The sequence below is a fragment of the Danio rerio genome, chromosome 6 (assembly GCF_049306965.1).
Source record: "Danio rerio strain Tuebingen ecotype United States chromosome 6, GRCz12tu, whole genome shotgun sequence".
Classification (NCBI taxonomy): Eukaryota; Metazoa; Chordata; class Actinopteri; order Cypriniformes; family Danionidae; genus Danio; species Danio rerio.
The window spans coordinates 12,809,277-12,831,144 of NC_133181.1; the positions used below are offsets into that span (position 1 = coordinate 12,809,277).

At 40.3% G+C, this 21,868-nt stretch overlaps 1 protein-coding gene across 50 annotated transcripts in view; it reads left to right on the plus strand.

Annotated features, from left to right (window-relative positions):
• baz2ba (bromodomain adjacent to zinc finger domain, 2Ba) overlaps nt 1–21,868 on the plus strand; it is a 174,113-nt gene that overhangs the window by 17,401 nt on the left and 134,844 nt on the right. For 48 of the 50 annotated variants that reach the window (XM_021477029.3, XM_021477034.3, XM_021477030.3 and 45 more), the window contains exon 2: nt 3,092–3,135. The gene's annotated coding sequence lies outside the window, so the exon portion shown is untranslated. Of the gene's footprint in view, nt 1–1,528; nt 2,458–3,091; nt 3,136–21,868 lie in introns of those variants that run through there. The other 2 variants (XM_073953720.1, XM_073953730.1) reach the window with 1 other exon arrangement.

The window sequence follows — 21,868 nt, forward strand, 5'->3', positions numbered from 1 at the left end:
ATTTTAATTTAATTCAAGCTTCAGGTTAATAATCTGTAAGCCGTGATAACAATTCTGCGACAGCTCTTAAAAATGACCTGTTTTCATTCTGTGTCTGTTATTATATACCAAAATATTCCTGTATTACAAATGCTGTATATTAATGCTTCTGAAGCAGCAGATGCCATCATCCCATTTGTCCGCGCTTTCCTGTTTTCTTATATTGTGGGTGTAGTTCGGTTGCGCAATTCTTATTGGGCAGAATGAAAGTGTGCTCACTCAATTGGCTAGTTATAAATCCCAGTTAGATCACACGATTTCAGCATTATTTCCTTGACATTGAGTGTCGTGGGGAGTCGTAAACGACAAATGGAGGTCGTGACAAGATTCAATTGTTTCCTCTTGTGTAATGTGGTGTAGTTCACAACAACCAATACCATGTCTATGATGCCTCACGACACCATCGCAGAAAGTCTAGCATGTTTAATTTTCTGAAGCACAGTGGACTGGTCTTGAAGCACTTCACCTCAGATGTTATTCGTTATTTTTGTTTACATATATACATATTATATTACAGCCTCTTTCAATTTAACTAATCGCTAGGCATGGGACGATAACCGTTTTCAAGGTATAGCGCAGTTTTAAAAATTCAAGGTTTTAAAATTGCCAAAATCTTCTGTAATACCGTTCCTAAGGTGTGCGTGTAAGATTTTTTATTTACTTTTTTGTTTTAGTTTTTTAGGACAACAGTATCTCCAGCAGAAAATATACCCAAAGATGCCTTTTTAAATTGTAAATAAATCAGTTTTTGGAAACTAATGAAGACAGCAGAAATCAATGATTCATTTGAATTATTTAGCCTGACATGTTTACTGCGCAAAAAATATTTTAAATGTTTCAAAAAATAAAATATATTACTTTCAAAGGGGAAAAAAGTTTTTTTTTTTTTACCCAGACATTTAAAAAGAATATATTTTAAAGCAGGAATCACAATATCGTGATACTATGAAACCGTGATATTTTTATCCAAGTATATCACACCGTTAGAATCTTTTACCGGCCCATGTCTACTAATCACAACATTTCAAATTGCGATTGCGATTCGATTCCAATTAATCGCACAGCCCCAGTAAGGAATGAGATTATCAACAAAAGAGACTTGGTCTGTGTTTGTGGCTCAGTGGTTAGCACAGTCACCTCACAGCAAGAAGGTCACTGGTTCAAGTCCTGGGTCTCCTCTCTCTCTCAGATGGAGCTAATGGTCTGGTGGCCATTTTTTGAGGAAGTGTTTCCAGATATGAGTTGTTTTCTTCTCCTTCTCCTCTCTGGATATCTTTTCCCCCTTGGTGTTTATCTGTTTTCCATCCTTTCTTTTCTGGATACAGTCTCCCAGAGAGACCGCAATTGGCCTAATGATTAAGGAATGAGATTATCAACAAGAGAGACCTGGTCCACGGCTGTTTTTTTCTCAGTCACAGAACTCGCACACACAGATTCCATTTTGTCAGCTTTCAGCTGGGCATAATACAGCGATAAAAGACTCTGCCCTGCAGCCACACTGAATCATACAGAGCAAAGAGAGCGAGAGAGTAAGAAAGAGATGAGAAAGCAAGAGAAAAGGAAAGAGAAGTCTCTTTGTGCTGTGTGTGCTCATATTGTATGAAAAAAGATGAATCACTTCTATTTAGGGATCAGTTTCCTGAAACTGGACGGGTGAGACGATTCCACGGGAGATAGATTGTCGGGACTTGCCTGTGTTTCTCTGAAGGGCTGGAGCTAAACGTCTGCAGTCGTGGCAAGGTGCTCCCTAAAGGACTGGCTCCTCCGACAGGAAGTATCAACCTGGAACAGAAAGAACAAAAAGAGAAAGAAAAAAAACTCCCCTCCTGTCTTTTCTCTGCTCGCACACCATCCTCACAGCTGCGCACAGTTTGCAGTCTATCTGAAGGGGGTGCGTTATCATTTCATCTAAATTCCTCCCCCTAGGCAAGTCAATAAAAAAAAATGTAGCGTCAAGACGTTTTTGATTAGCTGGTCCTCAGGATGGATGAAGATGTTTGGGGAGAGCTCAGCTCTTGCAGAGCCACTACACACAGATTCTTGCTCTAGTAGTAATAATCAGGCCGTACAAATCGTGTAGAAAGCGATCAACCCCACCATCACGCTCGCCATTATCCCAGTCTTGGACTCTCTGAGCTGTCATTACGACTGAACCCCCATCGGTGACATCAGCTCTAACGCTGCACGTGTCCTTGGCCACTGCGGCGATGGAGCGCTTCCACCACGGACGGATGAGCTGGATTTTGATTGACACGTGGATGCTGTCTGTCACAGCCTGGCTCAGTGTGGAGCAAACAGTGGTAAACTGTTCCAGACGTCTAACTCTGGGCCAGATGGAAATGTTTTAAAGAACTAAAAAGAGGAACTAACTGCCCAGCCACAGATTACTCGGAGTGTGTCTGCTGTTCGTTTGTGGTGGTAATTTGTTTTAGCTTTTTTTTTCCTGTCTGTGCATGTGGTGTTTGTTTCTGAGCAGTTTGTGTATGTGCGACTTGTTATCTGTGCAGATTGAGGAGATTGGGAACCGAATCTGATTTGTGTGTCTGTTTCACCTTTGCTGCGATGTTCCTGATAATTCTTAAACACACACACACACACATACACACAAACACACGAAAACTGGAGCAGGCTGGTTTTCTCCAAAAGACAGCGTGTGTGCTTGGAAAATCGTCCCACACACCCTGGGTTTTAAAAGCCTTACTGTAATTCCAACAGGTTTAGCAGGAAAAGAGACTGAACCGGGAGTGTGTGTGAGCATTCACGCATTCATGTGTTTTTACTTTACTTGTGTGGGCATGTGAAAAGTGGTTGTCAGTGTCTTTGTGTACGTTTGCTTGTGTTTTTCTTAGTTTAAACCATTGGCAGCCGCAGGTTGGGTGTAAACACACGGCGTTTCACAAGCCACAGTGCTGTAACCTGTTGCAGTTGACTGTTCCCCTTGAGGCTGAAGCTTATTATTATTACGTTTTATAATATAGGGCAGTTTATCGCTTCTGTTTAGTGGCTAAATATAAGCTATTAATGCGCTTTCCTCTCTGTGTTTCCCCTACAGGTGGACAAGCAGTGATGTCACATAGCTGAGGACACTCCCACTCAGTGAGTATTCATGCTGTAATAGCCACTTGTCATCACTTTTTTTTTTATTCCATAAACCTTCCTTCTGTGACTTTGCATTTGTTGCAAGACCAGTTTTGAAGTCATTTGTCACGGTTTATGCACCTCTGTGTTTGTTTCGGGTAATTGGACGCTGTAACCGAAAGGGTGAACACAGATTCAGCCGATTTAAACCTAATTTAATTTCATCCTTAGGATGTGAGCCTCTCTTTTTACCACTCTCCATCCCAATTAGCTGAAACAAAGCTCTCCAAAGGCAATTGTTGGGTTGACATTTCTTAAGCGTGCTCTCTTTTTTTTCCGTGTGTTTGTAAAGATCTTTAATTTGCCAATTCATTTTCACAGCCGAGTCTCTTGAACGAACCACTGCGGTGGAGAGAGTTTGCACTCTGGAACAAACAAATCAGCCGGCTTCTCTCTCCCTGTGTGGGCTCAGGCTAATTGGTAGCGCGGATGCTGGTCGCGGTGTTAGCGGTGATGCTAGGCGGGCGGCAGCCTCTCAGGGCTCTCTGCTCGGCTGCATCGTTTCATTCCCCAGCTCCCTGGTGGTTTCAGAGAGTGACAGAAATACAAGGGCATTTCTTTCCACTCGCTCGCCATCTCCTTCTCCCTCTCGTTCGCTCTGTCTATACCACTAACAAGTGACAATGTAGAGTTTGAGTTCTGGAGTGCTTAAAGACTGGGAAACGGACTGCAGCTGCCTCAGGTGAACACGCAGCTGTGTGTAGACCGAGTGTTTCCTCAGATGTGTGTGTGTCAGTGTGTGTGTGTGTGTGTGTGGTGGCTTGCGGGTGAGTTTTATCAGAAAAGTGGAAATCGTATCCACCTTTTTCCACACATGACTACTGCATTTTAAAGTTGCACTTCTTATTTGGGGAACTTCCTTTTAGTAGAATTGAAACAATCACTGCAGATAATAAGGGTTACAGATAATCTAGATCTGAGTGAGGCTTTGTGCTGTTTTTTTAGATCCAAAAATGACTTGACAAATGGTGTTTTAATGGGATAGTTCATCCAAAAATGAAAATTACCTCATAATTTATTCTCCCTCTTATGTGGTTTTAAACCATTTATGAGTTTTTTTGTTTTGTTGAGGATAAAAGAAGATATTTTGAAGAATGCTGGTTATTGGGACCCCATCGTCTTCCATTCATTAATTCATTCATTCAATCATTCATTTTCTTGCCGGCTTAGTCCCTTTATTAATCTGGGGTCGCCACAGCGGAATGAACCACCAACTTATCCAGCAAGTTTTTACGTATCGGATGCCCTGCCAGCCACAACCCATCTCTGGGAAACATCCACACACACACATTCACACACTCATACTCATACGCTACGGACAATTTAGCCTACCCGATTCACCTGTACCGCATGTCTTTGGACTGTGGGGGAAACCGGAGCACCCGGAGGAAACCCACGTGAAGACAGGGAGAACATGCAAACTCCACACAGAAACGCCAATTGAGCCGAGGTTCAAACCAGCAACCCAGCGACCTTCTTGCTGTGAGGCGACAGCCAGGGCGGGCGCGTCCATAGAGGTGACCTAGGCGGCAGTATAAGGAGGGCAGCGTCCGTGACACCTCCCTTACCACCCGCATCCTCAGTTGTGTCCGCGACACCTCCCTCACCACCCGCATCCTCGGTTATGTCCGCGACACCTCCCTCACCACCCGCGTCCTCAGATATATTCGCGCATAGGCGACACCTCCATCAGCACCCGCGTGTCCTCAGTTATATCCGCACGTAGGGCGGCAGAATAGAGGTCCGCGACACCTCACTTCATTTTCATAACCGGTCACTTTCGTTTTCACATTGAGGTTGAGGGCGGTGTGATCGTCCTCTGCCTAGAGCGGCAGTTCAGCTTGCTCCGGCCCTGGCGACAACACTACCTACTGCGCCACTGCCTTGCCCATCGTCTTCCATAGTAGGATAAAGAATACAATGGAAGTCAATGGGTCCCAGCATTTTTCAAGATATCTTCTTTTGTGTAAGAAGAACAAAACTCAAATAGGTTTTGAACAAGGGAAGGGTGAGTTAAAGATCCTGGCAGCTAGCACTCTGCAAGTAAGTGTTGCGCCCAGTCAGTACCTGGATGGGATACCACCTGGGAAAGCTATAGGTGGCTGCCGGAGGTGGTGTTAGTAAGGCCAGCAGGGTGTGTTCAACCTGCTGTCTGTTTGGGTCCTATTGCCCCAGTATAGTGAAGGGGACTCTGAACTGCTCAGTGAACACTGTCTTTTGGATGAGATGTTAAACCAGCTCCTGACTCTGTGGTCGTTAAAAATTCCAGAATCTCCTTCGAAAAAAAAAGGGGTTTAACCCCGGTATCCTGGCTGAATTTGTCCGCACCATTCCCATATCATATTTGGTTTCATTACTCCGTCTCCTCTCCACCATTCAGCTGGTGTGTGGTGTGCGGTCTGTGCAATATGGCTGCCGTCACCTCATCCAGGTGGATGCTGCACACGGGTGGTGGATAAGGAGACCCCCCCCCCCCCCCCCCCCCCATGTGTAAAGCACTTTGAGTGTCCATAAAAGTGCTACATAAATGTAAGCAATTATTATTATTATTATTATTAATAAATCAACATTTGTATTACTAATTATCTGTGAACAAAGCACTTTTCACTGTCTTATTTTTTTATTGTATTCCGTATAGTACAGTAATAATCAATGTACATCCATATTATTGCTACAGAAACACTTTGATATTTTGGGCTATAGTAATGGCTTGCTGAAAGCAGTTTGCTAATTCTAATCATGTGCCTGTTAATATTGAATGGAGGTTAAAAATCACACCTCATTCTACACAGTTTTCTTTTTGTTTTACTTATTTCACCAATTGTTTGTTGTTTAATAGAAGTTATCTCCATAATTAATGCAAAGTCCATGTTTTATATGCAAAATGTGGATTTAGGGAAGGAAATGTATGCATGGTAGGACTGGCAGAAAGGGATGGGGGAAAACGGAGAGATATAGAGGAAATAAGCAGACAAAGAAAGCAAGACAAAGACGGTCCCTCAGCTCCTCAGCTACACATCATTGCGGCCTCTCACATTGGCAGCAGTCACTGCCACCGTCTCAGCCATCAATAATGGTAATGGAAGCTCCATCCGAGCATTGATTTCTGGGAATTGTAGGAAAGCGTGAAGGGTCATCCGTGCTCAACGGCTCTGCTCGTTTAGTGAAGGCGAGACAGGTCAGGTTTTCAGCATGAATCACGCTAAAATTCCTGTATGTCTGACTTACAAGGCATTGATGGCACCGCCATGCATGTTCTTTCAACGCCTATGCATTGACCTAGAAAGAGAGAAAAATTGGGGGGAAACGTGTTGTTTTTAGGGCTGGCAATTTAACTGAATCATTTACTATAATTAGTTAAGAAAATAAGGTGTTAAAGGAACTGACACATTTAAACATGGCCCCTGACTTACAGGAAACATGTTTTATAAGAACACATAATAAAATAAGGAGCAGTGGTTTCCCTTAAAAGTGAAGCATTGTTAAATAATATGGTTACACTTTCATTTAAGGGACAATTCTTGCTATTAAAAACCATTAACTATGACTTTTAAGTCAATAAACTCCTTGTAATTGTTATTAAGATAGTAGTTTAGGTGTTGAGTTAGGATTAGTGATATGTAAAATGAACTTCATAAGTACAAGTAATTCGCCAGTATAATATTAATAGGCAGGTAATAAGCCACTACTGAATAGTGTGAATTGATACTTAAATTAAGGTGTGTCTAGGTGTACATATGTTTAGTCATGGGGAAATAAACAAGATTGTCTTTTAAATAGGGCTGGGCGATTATTGCAAAAAAAAAAATCACAATATCATGTTTCATATCATTCGATATCAATAATTATTGAATATTATTTAAACAGTAAATTTAGTAATATTAGGATTTTTTTTGTTATTTAACCACTTTATTTTAATTTACAAACATAACTGAGGAAAATAGTTTTAATAGTCAAAAACAAAATTATTTAAACAAAATATTTGACCTCTTTATATTAAAATCAGCATAAGTGTTAAAGAGACTCTTAAACTTGATAAATAAAATGTTAGAAAGTGTGTGCAATGATAAAGTGTAAATACTGAACAATCAAAGCAAACTTTAAGGTGTGAATAATAATGATCCAGTAAACCTCAAACTCTGTCAACAAAACTATTTATGACAATCAAATCTGAGCTTTCAAGTAAAGGAGCCAAAGATCATTAGTTAAATACATATTGCAGCATTACAAATTGTGAAGTTGATTGACTTTATTACTCCCTATGCTAAAAAATCTTACAGATGGGGAGCTAGTGGCTGGGATGCACAAGAAGAGAAATCTAAAAGCCACTCTGGCGACATCCTTGCATCCTTTTTTATTTACAATCCCCTCACTGCTGCTATATGGCACTCATTTTTTCGTGTGCTGTTACTCTGACCTGAAGTGACAATCCGTGCGCGTGGAAATTAAAAAGCACTGCAGTGTTTGGATGCGCTGTGTTTGTCTGAGGTAATTAGTCTGCCGTTATTACTGAAATGTGTATATTCCGTACAAAGTGGGAAGCAGATTGGTTAGTTCTACTTACATGTATCGCGGTGCGCACGCCGCATTTAGAAAAGTTGAGATGTTTTCAACTAGGTGCAGCTGGAAAATGTGCGCAGTTCACGTGCAACATGTGCGCGTCGCACCCATATGCGCATCATGCAAGTCACGCCCCCTCTATTGGTGATGACAAACTTACACCCTAGGCTTTTTGGCACTGCTTAATAGGCGCATGCTCAGCAGCCACATTTTAATAAAACTATAGTGCTTCATACTGAAACTACTTAACAAATCGATTTTTATATCGATATTGACAATGGTGTTTGGTCAATAAAAATTGATATCGATTTTATCGCCCAGCCCTACTTCTAAATCCACTAACTATAATATCTTTTTCAGTAAGGATTGATTTGTATTAGTAAAACTCTTAACATACATTGAAATACACAAGTAATTATGACTTAATATGTTCTGAATTCCAATTAATATAATTAATATTAGAATAATCAGTCCTCTATAGCTCAAACACTAATGCTGTTTTCACTTATGAGCGTAAAATTATAAAAATGTAAACTCTTTGGCAAATGCATGAAAGTAAATATAGTGTTAACTGATATTATAAACTACAAAAGCGCTCAAGAGTATCGGTTCTAGGGATGAACTTTCCTTTCTCATGAAAGAAGAAAGGACGGAACAAAACAAAACAAAAATGGCTTGGACACCCAGAGGGAATTGCAAAAGTTTGTAGATGGAGAGAATATCATCCAGTGTCTTTGGAGAGTTGATATTGTAAAGTAAAATCAGCTCTGTCAGGACACATCGAGGAAAAACACACTCCTCTATCCTTTTCGGAGGTTATAAGTTGTAGTTGCTGAAAATGCTGTAGACTGTATGGAAGACAGAGAGCTGAGCTCTTGCAATCTTGCCCAGGGGCAAACCAGCTATTTATTAGCGCACATGTTAAACCCTCTCTCTTCAAAGCAAACTTTCCTCCCAGCCTCCCACAGAGGGGGAAAGAGAATAATAAAGCAGAGGAAATGGCATTTCTCTGCACAAAGTGGATATGAGTGTGTTCAGTGTAACCAACTACTCTTTATTTCGAGTGGAGAAAGAATGGAGAATGAAAGCGAAGGAAGACAAAAGAGGGTGGTGAAAAGGAAAAAAAAAACGAAGCAAGAGAGTGTGTTTGAGCATAGATCTTGGCCAGGCAGTGTCAGGCTCCTGGCCTCTCTCTTTCTCTTTCCTGCGTCCCCAGGGACGGCTCATAGCTCATACATCCTGCTGGAGAGATCTTGAGCAGGAATCATGGTAGAGGGCTCTGTTTTCATTGCTGGTGCTGTGCAGGAGGAGTGTGTCTGTACTTGTGCGTCAGAGGCAAAACATACTGTTTGTTTGATTCAAATAATGCAGGCCTGCTGGATTCTGTGCATGCGTGTGTGAAAAGTGTAATGGACCCCTGCCTGAACTCTGCTGGGCCCTCCAGATCCCTGGTGAGAGTTATTACCTCCGTACAAAATGCTGGACACACACACATGCACACTCGCAGCAAAGGACAGAGTTTGTAGTGGTGTGCCTCAGTTGTCTGTCAATGGCCTCTTTTGGTTTCTCTCTGTCCCTCCCCAGCAAAACAATTTTGTGTGTAATAGACATCTAATAGACATCCAAACGTAGACAGCTTGGTTAAAACAAGGCTAAACTTGGGCTGTCAGTAAAGATCTAATAGACATCGAATAATAGCCCAAAACTAGATTAGTCGTCAAATAGACAGAGGTTATATGTGTTGTCTTTCATTTCTGTTTATTTGATGACCAGTCTAGTTCGGGCCTATTCTTAGACGTCTATTAGATTTTCACTGACAGCCCAAATTTAGCTTTGTTTCAGCCAAGATGACTATGTTTAGACGTCTATTAGACATCTTTTAAAACAAAAACAAAAAATGCTTGCTGGGTCTTCTAACCACTTGCAATTTGACTGTTCCTTCTTGACTTCAAAATTAAGTATTAAATTGAGGTCATGCTGATTCCAACGGTTTTGGAAGATACAACAATAAATACTAAAACTTCAGTAAAGTCAGTTAGATGAGGCAGTTAATATTCAGAGTACATGTCATAAATGTAATCCACTCTCTTTACTTAACCAGCCCCCAACTCCTATACTTTATAGCATAATAGTGTCTTCTGTTATATACACACAATGCACATTTTCATATGTAGGGTAATAGAATTACATAGACACCATTCTAGGGCTGCACGATATAGCAAAAGTTTTGCGATGTATGTTGTGATATGAATACAATTTCACCCTATGACTTAATATCTCTATTTGGAAATAATACACATTTTCGTTGTTGTCTGTGCTACTTGGAGTTTGTTTCTGTATTTGCAAGTCTTGTGACTTTTTCATGCACATGTTTAGTCAGAGATTGATGAATTTATGTTTACTATTTGCATTTCCATAAAATCTAATAAGCAATCTATAAACTCTTTGGGGTCCCCTGACATGTTTTTGTTGTGGTCTGTGCTATTTGCAGTGCATTTCTCTATTTGCATGAGTATTTTCACACATAACAATCTATAAATGCAATCAAGAAAAAGATGCAATTGAAATTAAGTGTTTTATCTAGAGTCTAACAGTATTCAAGTATAATAACTGAATGATAAAAAAAAATAATAATTCAATACAATTTATAATAGTTAAGGTCACAAATGGTACAATTTCTAATACCTGAATAGGGCTGGGCGATATTGCAAAAAAAAATTATACTACGATATCATGTTTCATATCATTTGAGATCAATAATTATTGAATATTTTTAACAACAGATTTAGGAATATTAGGATTTTTTTTTTGTTATTTAACCACTTTATTTTAATTTACCAACACTACTACGACAAATATATTTAATAGTCGAAAACAAAATTATTTAAACAAAATATCTGATCTCTTTATATTGAAATCAGCATAAGTGTTAAAGAGACTCTTAAACTTGATAAATAAAATGTTAGAAAGTGTGTGCAATGGTAAAGTGTAAATACTGAACAATCAAAGCAAACTTTAAGGTGTGAATAATAATGATCCAGTAAACCTCAAACTCTGTCAACAAAACTGTTTATGATGATCAAATCTGAGCTTTCAAGTAAATACATGCTGCAACATTACAAATTGTGAAGTTGAATAACTATCTTACCCACTATATTAAAGAATCTTACAGATGGGGAGCTAGTGGCTGAGATGCACAAGAAAAGAAACCAAAAAGCCACTCTGGCAACAGCCTTACACCCTTTTTTCCCCTCCTCACTGCTGCTAAACGGCACTCATTTTCGCATATGTTGTTATTCTGACCTGAAATGACAAGCTTGCGCATGGATTCTTGACCATTTACAATGGATTTTGCTCACACTGTCCTGGCGTCTATCATAACTAGGCGAGCATCAATCACTTTCTCAGAGGATGACAAGTGAACAACCAATGCTGCGGTTTGGATACAAGTTTATGAAGAAAAGTAAAAAGCAGTGCAGTGTTTGGATGCCATGTTTGTCAGAGGTAATTAGTCTTCCGTTATTACTGAAATATGTATATTCCATACAAAGTGTGAAGCAGATTGGTTAGTTCTACTTACATGAATTGCAGTGTACACACGGCATTCGGAAAAGTTGAGATATTTTCAACTAGGTATGGCGGTTCACAACTGCTCCTATATGCTTGTCATGCAAGACGTGAGCCTCCATTGGAAATGACAAACTGACACCTTAAGCTTATTGGCATTGCTTCCAAGGCATGTGTTCAGCAGCCACATTTTAATAAAACTATACCCTTCTTACCGAAACTACATACCAAATTGTCTTTTATCAATATTGACAATGGTGTTCGGTCAATAAATTTCTATACAAATTTAATCGCCTAGCCCTATACCTGAATGCTTTAGTCATTATACAATTCCAGGCATCAAAAACACATGCAAATGACAAATTATAATACAAACTCAACATTGCATATCCTGCGATATGACTATTGTGAATGGTCGCATTGCGATATTGACGCTGAAACGAAATATTGTGCACCCCTACATTATTCATTTTTTAAAATGTTGTTATTGTGCTATAAAGTATGCCAAAAATAACAGCATAGGAGCATGAATACACTCCCATATCCATCACAGCTAGAAAGATAGATGGATGAATACAGAAAATGGAAGAGTTAGAAGACGGGGATGAAGAGCGCAGGGGGGAGAGAGGGAGAAAAGGAGAGGGGGAAAAAAACATCCAGAAGGTCAGGATCAGCGGGTGGCCATCTAAGGGAGCGACATGGAGAGACTCCGATTGAGTTTCACCCGCCCCGTTACCGTGGAGATCCATCCAATAATACCACCCTATCCACAGCAGAATCACTATAATACACTACACCTACAACAGACTGACAAATAGTACACTGGCTAAACTGAGACAGCCACAGCAGGCAGCGCTCAAATCTGAAGCAATATCTCGCTAATGCTCTGCAAGAATCCACATATTTGGCTTCAACAGCACAAATGTTTTATCTCTCAAGCCCAACCCTGATACAGAAGTCCTTTGGAAAGTAACGAAAACTTACTTTTTGTTGATTGCGGTTGAGCTAAACGCTGCTGAACCATGTGGGAGTGTCAACATGGTGACTTTCAGACCAAGCTATCCATAGTTTCAGGTATCCCGCTGTCACTTCCTGCTTAAAAACACAAGGGAATTGAGATGTACACCAAGCCTTGAGGCTGTTCGGAGCAGCTTGGCATAAAAGGACGAGCACTTTATCTGCAGCACTGTTTTTTTCAAACTTACTGAAACGGCTTAAAATTAACCAGCAGTCACCTTCAGGCTTTCTTCTCCCGGCCACTTATGCCATTAGGCAAGCAACAGTTGAGTGGAATATTTTAGATTTTTAGTCATTTTCTTTCACTTGAGAGTGGTTAAATGACCATTCACTGCTACCTTCTGTCTCCTTTGAACAGACAAAGATAAATCATGAAATGTTATTTTAAAAAGTTTTCAAGCCATCCACTCAAGTAAAACGATGAACAGATATTGTGTCTTTTAGGTGCCACTTACAGTAAGTGTCCCTCCAGGAATCTACCAAAACTTTTTCAAGGTTATCATCTGTCAAACAAGATACAACTGAAATTATCAGTGTTAAAATATCATTTTGAGTTGAAGTCTACTCTAAAACTGCTTTATTAATAGTAAATAGATGGCGATCTATGTGGGGGGGATTTGACCCCCCCACATGATCTTAATTCTGCTTTTCTACGATTCAGCAAATTATACTTTCAAGGTCAGGAGAAAAGCGTAAAGGCGGCCGCACAAGTCTTTAAATTTTATGTTTGTTGCTCAGCAACATGGACACCTCCAAATGCTGTTAAAGTGTCACATACTGTATTTATAAGGTTTAAATCACCCCAAAATGTCATTTCCATTTTAATTTAATGATGTATTCGTAGCCGCAAAATCACACATGAGCTGACACACTGTTTGTTTACTATTGAGATGACGTACGTGCCAGCCAATGTAGTCTACTTTAGTGAACAGAACCTGCATAGGCTGTGAATAACAGGTAATAAAGTTCAGATTGTTGTACAGAGCGATCGTTTGGGAGCCGTGCGGGAAGTATGATTTGCATGTATGTCTTTTTTTCACAGAGTGACAGAAGCCATGACATGAGTGCACTCGACAGTAAAAGTGAAACCGAAAGCAATTGCATTTTAAAGTTATGGTTACGACAAGCATTTGATGGTTTTTTTTCTTTCATAGCGAACACAAAGTGTTGTGCATGAAAATAAATGTTTACTGGGTTAGTATAACAGTTTAATATTACTCTAACCTACAGTTGATACCAGAGGTTTACATACACTCTAAACAAAGGAACATAACTATTTTTTTAAATGTCTGATGGTTAATCATTCTAAAAGTTTACTATTTTAGGTTTGTTAGAATTACCTAAATGATTTACATTTGCTAAATGCCAGAATAATGCGAGAATTTTTATTTTGATAATTTCTAGACAATCAAAAGTTCACATACATTTCCTTTGTATTTTTTTAGCTTTGCTTTTAAACTGTATAACTTTGGTCAAATGTTTTGGGCATCATTCTGCAAGCTTCTCATGATAGTTTGAAGTAATTCTGGCCCATTCCTCCTGACAGAATTGGTGTTACTGAGTCAGGTTTGTGGGCTGTCTTGTTTGCACAAGCTTTTTCAACTTTGCCCACAAATGTTCTATTGGATTGAACTCAGGGCTTTGTGATGGCCACTCCAAAACTTTTACTCTGTTATCCTTAAAGCACATTGTGCACTAATTTGGCATGATAATCTTATTATATGTAAACTTGACTTTCAAGAAAAGTTATAACAATTTCTCAAAAAATCTTATTATTCTGCTATTAAGCATAACAGAAACAAATGTGATAATCCTAACTTACCTAAAAGAGAAAAAGTTTAGTCACATTAACATCTGAGTTTTTTTAATGCTTATGTGCCCTTTTATACAGTCTATGTAAACTTCTGGTTTCAACTGTATATAATTTTGATTATAATTCAAGGGCTGAATCTGATAATGACAAATAATTAATATTATTATTGTTGTTTTATCATATGTTTGAGAAATAACAAGGATAATAGTCTACTCATATTAATCTTTATTTTACATCTACAGAATCGTAAGAAAATCCTGATCTTGATTTTAAGCAAAAAAAATAAAATTGTGATTCTCATTTTAGCAAGAATCATGCAGTCCTAGCCAACAATAGACCCTCAGAAACAAATTGAAGGACAGACACCAACCAGTTCTTGTTGTAAATCTACTGAGATCCATATTAAGTATAGGACTAGTTTCTATAAACTAGTTTTCATAGAAACTATGAGGTCTAGTTTCTGACAAAGACCACTCACTGGAAAATTGCTGAAAGATGCTGAACTTTGCAACTCTGTACAGCTTGGGTTAATATCTGGGACTTTCCACAAATAGTTCTTCAGTAAATGGTGATAGATTTAACTTTATTGGCAAACTTAGTCGGTCAAGTTAATTCAGTTTATTATCTTGTATGTTTAAATAATAAAAAGGCAAAGTTTAGTATGAAACCTATAATAATGTGACTTATTTTTAGCAATATTAGAAATCTGTATCTATTTGTTTTCACAGGGCGCTATGCTACTGCATAACATTTCCAGTGAGGTGGCAGTAGTGGTAGTTTAAGCAATGGAATTTTGTGTGCTATTTACCAAAGTGTTTTTCAGAGCACTGTTTATATGTAAATTTGCAAACCTTTTTGAGAAATGTTGTTATGACACTTAGGGACAACATCAGTGTACACGTTTATAGCTATATATGTGAGCAGACTAAAATTATTCAGTGGCTTAAACATGAGTGTTTTGAACAAAACAAGCCTTAAACTAAATTAGTGTTCCTGACAATGAGGGAACAGTTTCCACCACCTTCCAAAAGATGATGAACGGTTTATTGAAGTTGTGTTCCCACGTCGTTAGCAAGTTTGGTTCACTAAATCTTAAATGACTGTCTGCTCTTGAATGAATGATTGTTGCTTACTGCTTGTTTACTTTGATGCAAAGGCTTATGGGCTGTAGGAACTTGTGGATAGAATTTAAGATTAAACAATGCTAATACTTTTGTTTATATGACTCAGCTAGTGGTTTTCAATAGACAAACATGTAATTTGTGCATGTACTGCTTTTCAAAGTCATTGACTTAAGAGCCTGGTATACTTTAAATAAAGTTCTAGTTTGTTCTTTTTTTGAGGGCAAAATGAAGTTTGAAAACGTTGTCCGGTGGTATACTTTCGAACCTTTCGACACTCCTGTCCTGCAGTAGGTGTGGTTGTAAATGCTTCACGCTGCTCTAAAACATGGCAGCATTGGTGGCTGTAAGAGAAGAACAGTTTCATATTTTTCAAGGCGAACAGCCTTCTCTAGCCTTCCTTATGAGAAGCACCATAGCGTCGTGCCACGAAGCTTCCTATTTGCCACGGAAAAACACTAAATGGAATTATGTTTCAAACTTTATCAGAATTGGTGCGATGTTGTGATTTTCATCTAGTGTGCGACTCCTTTTCTAAAATCTCTCTGCGAGTGTTAGTACAGGTGTGGATATATCTGTTCCAGCTCTAGTACCAGTGGCACGGGGAGACGGTGACAGGGAGAAAAAAAAGAGCCCTGCAAGTAAAAGCTTTGGGATACCATTTACTTTGTGCAGTTATATGGATTTAGAGCGTTAATCCCAGAATAAAGACGTTATGGGCCAGTCACATGTAGCGTCTTCTGCATGCAAGCTTGTTACTCTCTATGTGCAACCGAAACGATGCTGGCGAAATCAAACTGACGCATGCAGGCAAAAAACGATTCCCGTGCACCTCATGCGCTGATCTGCTCCCGGTGTGAATCCCGGTTGTTTACAGTCACGCCGATATAATATGCGCGTCTATGTGCTGTGAAATCGGAGTAACTGGTATAACTTATATGAAGAGATGTCGGCACTTATGAGTTTTGCAAGTCGACAAAACTAAAGTTTATATGATGATGATCTTAATTTGACTAAGCATGGCTATGAAGCAGAAAGGAGGGATAATGAGTCAGGGAGGTAGACTTTCTCTGCCATGAGTTGGGTCAAAGACAACAGATAATTCCACAAAACCTATTTTTTGTATTCTATAGAATTGTCATTAACACTCATGTAAAAGATTTCTTAAGTGACCTTTGCATATCATTCCTGTTGTGTCTTTCTTTACACTCTATTCCAGTTACATTTAGTATTGATTTCTGCTATTTATTTAGAATAATTGTATATTAATAATAATATTGGGTGGTATATTGGGCAGTACTGGGTTGAGACTGGAAGGGCATCCGTATGGGGTGGTTCGCCCAGGGTGCCATTCAAACCAAAACTGCCACTGTCTAGTACAGAAATCAACATCTAAAGTAGATCTTCAACTTTTATCAAACTTGCTCTAAAACTACTAAACAACACCCATTCTTGACAATTTTGAAAAACATTTGAATGCTGACTACTGTAGCTTACTTATGTTGCTAACTTGGTGTTGTTGTGCTGAATGTTTTTTTGTCTCTGACTCTGAATTCTGTCGAAACAACGCTCATCAAAAAAGGTGACGTTTCTAAGCACCCATTAATTGCATAATCATCAAAGATTAATGGTAGCTTAAATATGTTTTGAAGCCAAAACTAATCTCCCCAAAAAGTTTGTTGTGGTGTCCTGTTTCAAACTGCCAAACAAACTCCAATCAAACGTTCTCAAATTTGGTTCGAAATGACATCATTTCAGTTCTTTTTTCAATTTTTTCAAAAGTGTCTTACCTGAGACTATAAACTGAGACAGACCTAGACCAACTTGACTTCAACATCTGTTAGTATCTGTCAAAACGTCTTGACTGAAGCATGTTATGTCATGTAATTAGTCTGGGGGAACGTTTTGCACGAAGGCTTGATGGCAATTGTGAAGCATTTTTGAGCCAACAAGAGATCAGTTGATGAGCGAAACGCACTGAACATAGCCACCCTCTTTCTAGCCATGGTGTACGTGTTTTTGTGTGTATGTGCGTTTTTCCGTGCTGACGCTAAAAGCGGCGTGAGGACGGATCTGAAGGAGGGAGCGCTGGAATACTAATGAACAAACAGAAGAAGAGGCTGTGTGCTCCCGTCTACCTCTCTGCAGTGGGCTCGCTCGCTCCTCTCTCGCTCTCTTCCTTCATCTGCACCTCTCGCTCACACAGAGGATAAACTGTGTACATGATGACATTTACACCGCAGTTGCACGCAGAGGGAGTGTGTGTGTGTGTGTGTGAGCCCTCTCATTCCTCTCCCCACCTCTGTTTTTTTCTCTGCTCTTCCTTCATTTTGCTCTCTGCTCATCTTCTCTCCATCTCTCCTTCTCTCGCTGTGTGTGTTCAGCACAGGATGCGCACCTCAAGGGAGCGCACACACACACAGGCCATTATTTATGTCTTTTTTTGAAGGGCAAATATAAAAAGGAGTGGCTTTGCTTTACTGCCACAAATTTGACGCGCTGGCTGTGGATCCAAACACATACTTACGACTCTTACTGAACAGTAGCCATAAACCGTGCGCACGTGTGTGAAAGGAAAAGCCGCATAACAGCTTACATGCTTTACACTGTAGGGTTTATGTTCCATTTGGAGTGTAAAAACGTGTGTGTGTGTGTGTGAGGTGCAATGAAAGGGGGGTGTTTTTGAGGTCGGCTGGCGGCCGTCTCTCCATTTCTCTGAGGAATCAGATGGTTAAGGGCAGTTAGAGGGGCTCTTGGGGAGGTTGGGGGCCCTCAAGGAAGGTTAAAGAGAATTTCTATTGAATCTAACTGCCCTGCTTTCTTACACACTGAGATTTGACCCATCGAAAACACACCTTTCACACCAAACACACACTTTCTCACACCCATCTCATTCACACTCCTAAAAGTAAAACACATACACTCCCGACCCTGGAATAGCAAGCCACCCAGGGGTCTCCCTCCCTAGGCTTGGAGTATTTAGAAAGAACTCACGGCAGGCCCCAAGCACAAAGCTGTGGAGAGCTGGAGCCGGGACGACCTGGATGCAGGGTGGTCCAGGGAGATTCTCCAAGCATATCAGGGGCTTTTTGTATTCTGGGTGTCCAGGGAGAGCTCATTATGCTGGGTGTGCGTTCGCAGAACCTCCCTCACCTCTTGGAAATAGAGAGAGAGCTGCGATACTGGACCTCAGGGAGGTCATTACGGAAAGAGAGGCTGAGAAGGAGAAAAAACAGCGAGAGAGGTGGGCATGGAGTCATGGAAATAGAAACAATGAAGTTTGCTGATTCTTGTACGTGTGGAGAGGGTCTCTGCGTGAGATGTTGGGCAGTTTTTGCCACTTTTATTAATAGCCAAAGCAACAGGATCGGAAATGAAACCATGCTGGCTTGAACCTGCATCACCCAGCTGAGCGCCATGGCTCAATAGCTATATTTATGTGCAACCAAATAAACCCTAGCAAATAGATTGATGACTCAGACAACCTGAAATGTCTTTGTAGAAGCAACAATCCGATTGAACACAATTCAAATGAAATTCCAATAGGATTGAATGGGATGGTGTAGACCTAAACTAATGGGATCAATAGAAAAAAGCATTTAAACACTTCCAAATCTCCATCTATCATCTGAAATCACATTGGAAACTCACTAATGTTAGGACAGTTTAGCTTAGCAGTCACTATAACAAACAATTAGTCTGCCTTTTAGAATGATTTTAGAATGATTCAAAAGGGAACTACAACAGGGGGACCATGATTATCAGCCAATATTATGATCATTTCCAAATGACGTAATATCGATTTAGTCTTCTGTTACTAATCAAGACCAGTAGAGACAACATGAGTGTTTTTCCATCATATCTGGCTATTGTTTACAGCTCACAAGGGTCTTGAGTGTCAGGGGGGAGGGACGGATGGTTTGGCGTGCAGATGGTCCAGAGAAGAGGGGGGCATTGTGTCTGCGTGTGGGTGATGTGCACGGAGATATTTAGTATTTTATTGGTCTGTTCCAGAGGACCCAGCTGCTAGGTCATTCCCTGCTGGCACACACGGAGAGGGAGAGAGATGGCGAAGGAAAATACAGAGAAAGAGGGGGCATTAGTGTAGATGTCGATGCGAGCAGAGAGGATTTAAAGCACAGAGGAGAGAAGAAAAGTGAAAAATCAGAGCTCGGATGAGAGGGAGTGAGACGGAGAGGAAAAAAGGGAGGGAAGGAGCGGGAGAGAAAGGAAAAGAGAGAAGAGGGGAAAAAAAAGGAGGGAGGGAAAGAGAGATAAGCAGCGAGCGAGTGAAATGTGTCCGCCGTGATCCATCAGCCCTGCAGCCACACTAATCACAGGTGGAATTCAGCGAGCTCTTTAAAACGCTGCCTCTCATTTCAAACCCTGCCCTCAGGCTGTCTGTGTGTGTGTGTGTGTGTTTAGAAGTGTGTCAAAAATCTCTCTGCTTGCCCTATTTTGTGTGTGTGTGTGTGTGTGTGTGTGTGTGTGTGTGTGTGTGTGTGTGTGTGTGTGTGTGTGTGTGTGTGTGTGTGTGTGTGTGTGTGTGTGTGTGTGTGTGTGTGCATATTTCTGCATGTGTGTGCACCTGTTTGTGTGTGTAAATCCCCCAGAGACAATATCTGGCTCAAACGGCTCCAGTGATCACAGATTGTGCCGTTACTCTGTGTGTGTGCGCGCGCGTGTGTGTGTGTGCAGAAGAGAGATGGAGCGCAAAGGAGAGAGGTGTGAGTGTGAGTGTGTGTGTGTGTGTGTGTGTGGGGTGGGGGGGGAGAGAGGGCAGAGCGTCTTTGTGTCTCTACCTATCCCATCATCCCGTTCAGCTCAGCAGAGGTGACACCAAGGTGAGCGTGAGCGCTCTCTCTCCGTCTCCATCACACCAGTACTGCCTCTTGCCCTCCCTCCTCTCCTTCTCTCTCTCTCTCTCTCTCTCTCTCTCTCTCACTGTGCCTCTCTGCATGGCTCAGTGGCAGATGGAGGCTGTGTCAGCAGGGAGAAATGGCCATTCACACACTCCTTACACACACACTTTCCCCTCCTCTCTCTCTCTCTCTCTCCCTCTCTGACTCTTTTGCTCTGTCGGGAATGGAATGTGTTTGCCGTTACAGATAGCTGATAATTACCTGATACTGAAAAGAAGTAAAAACTCTTGAATTGACAGATGTCAATAATATTTGTCTGTCTGGCTGCTTGTTTGTCTGCATCTGTCTGTCTGCCTGCCTATCTATCTATCTATCTATCTATCTATCTATCTATCTATCTATCTATCTATCTATCTATCTATCTATCTATCTATCTATCTGTCTGTCTGTCTGTCTGTCTGTCTGTCTGTCTGTCTGTCTGTCTGTCTGTCTGTCTGTCTGTCTGTCTGTCTGTCTGTCTGTCTGTCTGTCTGTCTGTCTGTCTGTCTGTCTGTCTGTCTGTCTGTCTGTCTGTCTGTCTGGGTTTTATGATCGATACAACACCATACAACATGCCATTTTATTTGAACTGAATTTGATTCAATTTGAATTTAAACATAACATGTCCCAGCTGCACACAACACGATGCTGCTACACACATTAAAACAATCCTTTTTTATGTTAAAAGGAGTTTTTGTCCTAACCAAAACCAGCAGAATTTATTTTTCTGCGATGTGGCGGCTAAAACAGCCTAAACTACCACGACAATGATCACCTCAGGTGATAATTATGTGCTTTACTCTGTGTTAAAAATGATCAGTTTGAGTTTGAATAACATTTTATGCAACATTTAACGTCATGCTAAAAGTGAAAGCAGACAGATTGCATCAGATCTTGAAATTTAAAAGCATTTGAAAGCATTATGTGCAACAAATATAAGTCGCGCAGCATGTATTTAAAAAAAAAGTGGTTTAATAAGTTTTAGATAGATTATATATGATATATTAGATGACAAAATCTTAAATATTTTGCGATTGAACACTTGGATTGAATGGCTCTGGTGTTGTAATTATTCTGTAGGGTTGCGTCTGATGTGGACAAACAAATTGCTTGTCGCTGAAATCTTGTCGTGTGTTGTTAGGACACCATGTAAGCCCTGTTAATATCTTCTTCTACTATCAAGTCAGCCCAACACAAGATATAGACAACTAATATCAATGATCTTGCACTCTGTAGGCTTCGGTCTGTCTGCTTCTAATGATTTATATTAGTAGTTTAGCTAATATATTAGTAGATAATGTCACAGTTACGTCACTACAGTCACACCACATCTGGATCTCATCTCTGCACAGGTGTGTGTGTGTGTGTGTCATGCAGGTCAAAGAAGTGGAAATGTGCGATCATCATTTTGTGTTAATACAGCTATTAAAACTCAAGGTGAGTGCGAGATAGAAAGGTCGGAGAGAGTGGGGGAGAGGGAGACTGAGGAGACGGCAGGAGGAACAAACGATGCACAAAGCGGGTGACAGCGCAAGCTGCTTTAATATGTATGTATTGCAGGTTGATGGTTGATTTCATTAGCAAATCTCATTGTTATGCATGGATTGTTCTCCTGCAGCAAAATGAATATTGCATTCACGCCGCCCGTAGGTTTGGACAAAAACGTTTGGATTTTTAACCGCAGCCTTAAGAAAAAAACAACACATGTTTTA